Source organism: Lagenorhynchus albirostris, chromosome 1, assembly GCF_949774975.1.
Source record: "Lagenorhynchus albirostris chromosome 1, mLagAlb1.1, whole genome shotgun sequence".
Lineage (NCBI taxonomy): Eukaryota > Metazoa > Chordata > Mammalia > Artiodactyla > Delphinidae > Lagenorhynchus > Lagenorhynchus albirostris.
Genome location: NC_083095.1, coordinates 154,352,271 through 154,358,830, shown reverse-complemented (window position 1 = coordinate 154,358,830; position 6,560 = coordinate 154,352,271). Strand labels below are relative to the sequence as shown.

The 6,560-nt window shown below is 42.9% G+C and overlaps 1 long non-coding RNA gene across 1 annotated transcript; it reads right to left on the bottom strand.

The window, feature by feature from the left end:
* Positions 1-3,588: 3,588 nt before the first annotated feature.
* On the bottom strand, positions 3,589-5,507 carry LOC132532303 (uncharacterized). Its single transcript, XR_009544362.1, has 3 exons — positions 5,393-5,507; positions 4,299-4,360; positions 3,589-3,829 (listed from the first exon to the last, which is right to left on the bottom strand). It is a non-coding gene; the product is annotated as an uncharacterized LOC132532303 (long non-coding RNA).
* Positions 5,508-6,560: the final 1,053 nt, after the last annotated feature.

Genomic DNA, 6,560 nt, shown 5'->3' with positions numbered 1-6,560 from the left:
TTTTAATGTCACTTATGACACGTGGCGTCGTATCTGCAAAAAGAAAGATGCCTTCTGTGACAAAGGCAGGAAAAATCTCCATGTGTGTTAGGATCGTGGAGGTTGCTCTGGAATGGGGGAGGGGGGTGGGTAGGGGATGGGGGGAGGGTCCAGGCAAGGTGGCCCAGAGACAGAGGGTGCAGGGCTGGTCCCCCACATCCTCATCTGTGACTGGGGGTTTCAAAGGGCTGCTGGGAGCCATGCAAAAGCTCAGTTATCTTGCCCACCACATAAGGTGTTCAGGACGCTACTGCTGCTGTGGTTAGAGCTGCCAATAACAAGCCCTAGTACCTAACACACCACTGTAGTTATTATAATAACATTGTTATTGATGATAAGGATGCTGCTAAAAATATAGTTATTATAATAGTATAGTAATTAGTGATACAATGTTAATAATAATATTGTTAATATAATATAGTTACTAATAATATGTGGTATACTATATTATTAGCAATATTTCTTGCGGGTGGTGTTGTGCAGGAAACAAAATGGCATTAACCTCGTAAAGATTTGATTATACCTGTTCATTTTCAGATACGTGTAATATATATTTGTGTATGTATATGTGTTAGATACGTGTGTGCATATGAAATAGATTCCTTAAGAAAAAAACTAGTTTTTAAAGAACACTGGAGAATTCTTTAGCTCAAGAGAAGTAGATGATTTGGGAAAAGTAATAATGCGTTTTGTCTAAATGTTGATGCCAAAATTGGCTATAAGTCCATGTTGGGACAGCAAATGCAGGAAACATCTCAGAGTAGACGGAATGGTTTTGATCCTCAGTGGTCTGGGAATAAAAGATGGTAAAGATGGCTTGGGAGGAGGTATAAACTAGCCTGGAAGGGAATCCGAGGAAATGTATTTTGTTGGCAGGAAACAAAGAAGCGGGGTTACTCTGGAAGGAACAGGGTCTTGGCCATAGGCCACCTGGCCTGGAGTCCAGGCCTCTCCCTGAAGCTCTTCCCTCACCCCTTCAGCCTCTCTCCCTCCAGGAGGGAGAGAATTCTACCGTGTCCAAGTGTTCTCATGAATCCTTACTCAATGAGGCTCAAACCACTGCAACGCCAGACCCAGCACTGGGATTCAACATGTTAACTGTTATTTGAATTCAGCTTTATACCTGGAGGAAATTAAAGGAGGAATAAATGAAGTCCAAGAGAGAAGTTTCAAAAAGTGATTTGACTAAGAAAAAGAAAGCTGACGTAGGAAGGCGGGTAAGTCACATTGACACATTACAGGGGTGGGAACGTCACACGTTGGACACAAAACCGGTCTGTGGGAAAGAGCCAGTCTCATCCCATTACCTGCAAGTGAGTGTTTAAGATGCCTGAAAAAGAAAAATAAAACACCGTTTTCACTGGGGTTTCTAATAAATCTAAATGCTTTACTAATTGCCTGTCACCACTACAAATAGCTTTTTCTTTAAGGCCCTAGAAATAAATCAGAACTTTTAACTCATTTGAAGACAGATGGAAAAAAAGAGGGGGGGGCGCCTCTAGGATAACAGGGTGATCCGGAGCTTTACCTGAAAGGTGTTACTGTGTGATGTGAAAACGAGAATATAATCGAAAGTCACCTAGAAACCGTTTCCCAGACAGTGTCATACATTTGTCCAAACCCGGAGAACGTACGACACCAAGAATGAGACCTAATGCCAACTATAGACTCTGGGTGATAATGACATGTCTGGTGATAATGACATGTCCAGCTGTAACAGATGCACCATCTGGTGGGGATTTTGATAGTGGAGGAGGCTATGGGGAGGGTGGGCAGCGTATACAGCGTATATATCTCTTCTGCTTAATTTTGCTGTGAACCTAAAATGGCTCTTAAAAATGAAGTCTATTTAAAAATCTATAACAAGTTATTGATCAAGGCTATTAAACTTCATTCAGAATCAAACCGGGACATTCTTTTTTTCCAATGTGACTATGAGTTGCCTTAAATTGGAAGATCTTGTGTGTTTTTACCTGAGAAGGAAAAAGAATGTGCAAATCCCTGCCATCGGGAGAGAGTTTGAGGGGGGCGGGCTGAGGAAGCCTGAGCATATTCCCCAGGCATCTAACCCTTGCCAGAGTGATAGGCAAACTTCCTGCCTCCTGGCACCTCCAGGGCCACAGGGACCCCCGTCCCAGTCCTCCCCTGACCTCTCCCACCCTCTCCTCCGTCAGGTCACCCATGACCAAATCTTGACGGTTGGAGGACTTCTGGGGTCGTGGCACGCGGCCACGGGGCCATCTGGACACCCACCAGCGCAGGTATCAGATAGGGACTTCTTTGCTGGTCCTGGGGTTTTCCGATTGTATTTTTGAAATTTGTCAAAGCAATACCTTCCTGGGAGCAGGGGAGGGAAATATTCAGGTCCATTTACCGGTCCAGGCACTTGGGCCCATCCCCTCTCATTCATTCCTGGACTAACAATCATGTTCCTCAGCAAGGCAGACGCCTAACCAGGCTTTGGGACCTTAATTATTTGTCGGTGAAAATAATTAAAGACGTGACGTTGCATCCTGCTGTTTCATTTACAACGTGGTTTTTCCAGGATCACTGCATAAACCCTCACAGCCATCCTGCCCCATAAGTGGTGTCATTACCCCCTTTATATACGAGGAGACGGAGGCTCAGAAAAGCTGAGTAACACCTCAGGTCACGGGACGGGGTGGCAGGGGCCTTGGGTTCAACCCCCAGGTCTTCTTTTGGTACCCCTAGGCCACTCTCTTCAACTCTAGGAGCTCCAACTCTTTGAAAACAAGAATCATCTTGTTTTTAGATCCAACCACATCCCACAACTGAAGAACCCACGAGGTAGCACAATCATTCCGGTTTTTTGGTCCTCATTGGAGCAAATGTGGGTGCAGTTAATAATATAAGAGCCAGCACTTAACAGGGCTAACTGACCACACTAGAGCGAGTGTAACACAGGTCCAGTCTGAAAATGTATTTGTAGGTTTTGCCTACACCAACGGCCAAAAAAAAAAAAATCAATTCTATCTTATTGTTTATTATGGAAACATGGCAGCCATGTAAAAAAACAATAGGAAGACAGGCAGAGGCAGTGAATTTGTTTAAATAGAATTGAAGATCCACTGCCTGCTTGGAAACAAAAGACTTCCGAGCAAAATGATCTATAAATAAAAGAGGAATAACTACCATGTGTTATAAATGATGCCTTTCCTGCCCTGTGTATCATAAAATGCTTCCTGGAATCTTACAAAATCCAGCCTGGCAGGAATGTAATGAAGAGGAGAATGGCCAGAATCAGAGGGACGTGTGGAGGCCTGTGTGGCCACTGGAAAGCAGCCAGGCTCCTGGCCTTGTGATGGTTCGTGATCCTTAATAAACAGCGTGGCAATAAACCCAGTTAGAATGTAATCCGTGTGGCAGGACCAAAATTAGTAGCATACCATCTATCACCGCTGATTTCATCTCACTGAGAGTGAGGGGGGAGAAGACTTTCTGACATGAGAATGAATATCTATGAACCACGCACATTTCCTGACATTTTAAGGAGAGAAAAAGATGTGCCATGCAATGCAACATATTTATTTAAGGAGTAAATGCCTGAATTTTTCAGCAAGATGGATCTGAATGAGCGAAGGCTGGCACAAGTGGGCCATAAATATGACGAGCAGCTGGGTGTCCGTAATCAGAACCCCCATCACCCAGTAATCAGAGCACGCACCACCGCCAGTGGTGAGATCAGAAAGAGGAACCTTGCACATAGAAACCGGGACTCGCCTTTGTCCACGTTTGATGGATTTCCTGATAATTCACGTTAAGACTCAGCCTGTCCAAGAAAGCAGAGAAGAAAAGGAAAAAGGCTTTACTTGTCACATTTCAATAAAGACAAATGATTCAGAGGTCACAAAACTGGCAGAAATGGGGAGTGAGAAAGGTGCTCCATGAATTACTGGGGGGACCTCTTTTGAGTACCTCTTAACTGACTGTATTCTCAATATATTCCCGCATTCATTTGTTTTACTTTTTAAAATGATATAACAAATGCAGAATTACTCAGGAGAGTGCTGTCTACTTGAAATACAAGCAAGTACATAGGGAATTTTTAATTTTCTAAAGCACTTTGAAAAATAAAAGAAACCAATGAAAGTAATTTTAAAAATACATTCTATGTGACCTGATGTATCTGAAGTTGTATTTCAATAAGTCATTGACACAAAAAAATATTGATGAGGTCATTATACTCTTTTCATCATACCAAGCCATCAAATCCGGTGTGTTTTCCACCACATGCTCACCTCAAGTCGGATGGGCCACATTCCGAGTGTTCCGTGGTCACACGTGGCCGGGGGCTGCCATCCTGTACAGCAGAGAATTCAAATCTCTCTCTAACCGGGTTCCAGAAATCAGATGTTCTAAATAGAATTTTATTATAAAATGTATTCTATGCTACAAAATTATTTTCTTGGCAATTAACATGAAAGAGCAATTTTGTGGGATGGGGGCATTATTTTAAGTCAAATACAAGTATATTTGACATGTATATTTAAAAAGACATTTCTTAATGCTAAATGTTTTGATTGGATGATCTCCTATAGATCAAATAAGAGTCGTAGTTCTCAACATTTAGGAGTTTGGGAAGAGTTAGAGGATTATTAGTGGAATAATTCCAATCTGCTTTTAACAAAACATAGAGTTTTTTAAAAAGCTGAAATTCATAATATTAATAATAACAACAACAATCTAGTGAATATAACAAAACAGAAGCATACTCACAGATACAGAGAACAGACTAGTGGGTACCAGTGGAGAGGGGTAAGATAGGGGTAGGGGATTAAGAGGTACAAACTACAATGTATAAAGTAAATAAGCTACAAAGATCTATTGTACAGTACAGGGAAATATTTCATAATAACTTGAAATGGAGTATACTCTTTAAAAATTGTGAATCACTCTGTTGTACACCTGACACATATAATATTGTACATCAGCTATACTTCAATAAAAAAAATAAAGTCTAAAAAATAGAAATAACCACAGCACCACCAAGCGGACCCTAGACGCCAGATCCCACGGTCATATAGTCCTCAGAACTCTATGAAATAAGTACTATTATTAACTTCATTTAAAAAAAAAAAAATCCTTGGGGGCTTCCCTGGTGGCGCAGTGGTTGAGAGTCCGCCTGCCAATGCAGGGGACACGGGTTCGTGGCCCGGTCCAGTAAGATCCCACATGCCGCAGAGCGGCTGGGCCCGTGAGCCATGGCTGCTGAGCCTGCGCGTCTGGAGCCTGTGCTCTGCAACGGGAGAGGCCAAAACAGTGAGAGGCCCGCGTACCGCAAAAAACAAAACAAAACAAAACAAAAAACCCTGGGACTTAGAGAAACAAGTACCTTGCTTAAGGTCGCAGAGCAGGAAGAGTGCTGAGCCCGCCCACCGCCCCTCCCACTCCCACAGGGGCTGGACATGGGGGACCAGGTCCACCTCTCAGGAGGTGCCCGACCCCTCTGGTGGCCACGTGGAAGTCTCCTCCCTCCGACATCCTAGAGGCTGTGCACTTGGGAGGGTGTGATTCCAGGTCACCCGTGTGTCCCAAGAACCTCAGAGGAAAGCATTTTCCTGGCAGAACAAAGAATACAAGAAAAGTGGAAAGGAAACGAAACTCCTAAGAATCGCTTTTGACCAACTTACTAAATGTTTAGAATGGTGTTCAGGAACCAAAACCAAATGCTGCGATTTGAACCTGTTATTTGGGACCATCGTGGTGAGAGTGGGTTTGTTCCCTGAATCTCCTTGTTCCCTGGATGCACAAAGTAGGAATCGGGAATGTTTAAGGAGGTTGCTAAGAAGAGGGAAGACGATGTAGGGGAGAGAGGACAGGGAGGAAGGGAGAGGGGGAAAAGGAGAGAAAAATGGAAGGAAACACAAAAAAAGGGCAGAATCACAGAGAAGCTCTGGGGTTTGTGTCTGCTTTTTTCCTTCTCGCTGGAGATTTAAGGAAGCTTAGCCTAGTCAGGTGCTTCCCTCTCGTGTCTGAAATGCAGAATGCAGATGTCATGCTCTGAAAGAAACAGTCAGAAATTCAGAGACTTTAGCCTGATCTGCACAGAAGTGGGTTCTTTCTCCATCCTGTGCTCTGAGCTCAGCCCCTGGAGAGCCAGGCCAGGTTCTGCTCCTTCCCTGAACCAAGGAATCCCCACTGCTTCTAAAACTGATCAAAACAAATTAGCTTTAAAGATACTTGAATGCAGAATCCCTCTAGACTTTTCAAAATTTCTCAGTTGTTTGTAGTCATTTCCACACCTGTGATTCAATCATGTGTGTTAGTTACTCGTTTTTAAAATATATTCAAGTAAACCTTCCTGGAAATATATACAAGTAAACCTTCCTGGAAACACATCTCACACATTCTTTCTGATCTCATGGTTCATGGGTTTACCTACTATTTAGTGAGATGAGGACATTTTCTACTATTCAGTGAAATTAGGACTTATCTAATATTTAGTAAAATTGTGAAATTATGAATTACCTAATCTTTAGCTAAATTTTGAAATGATATCA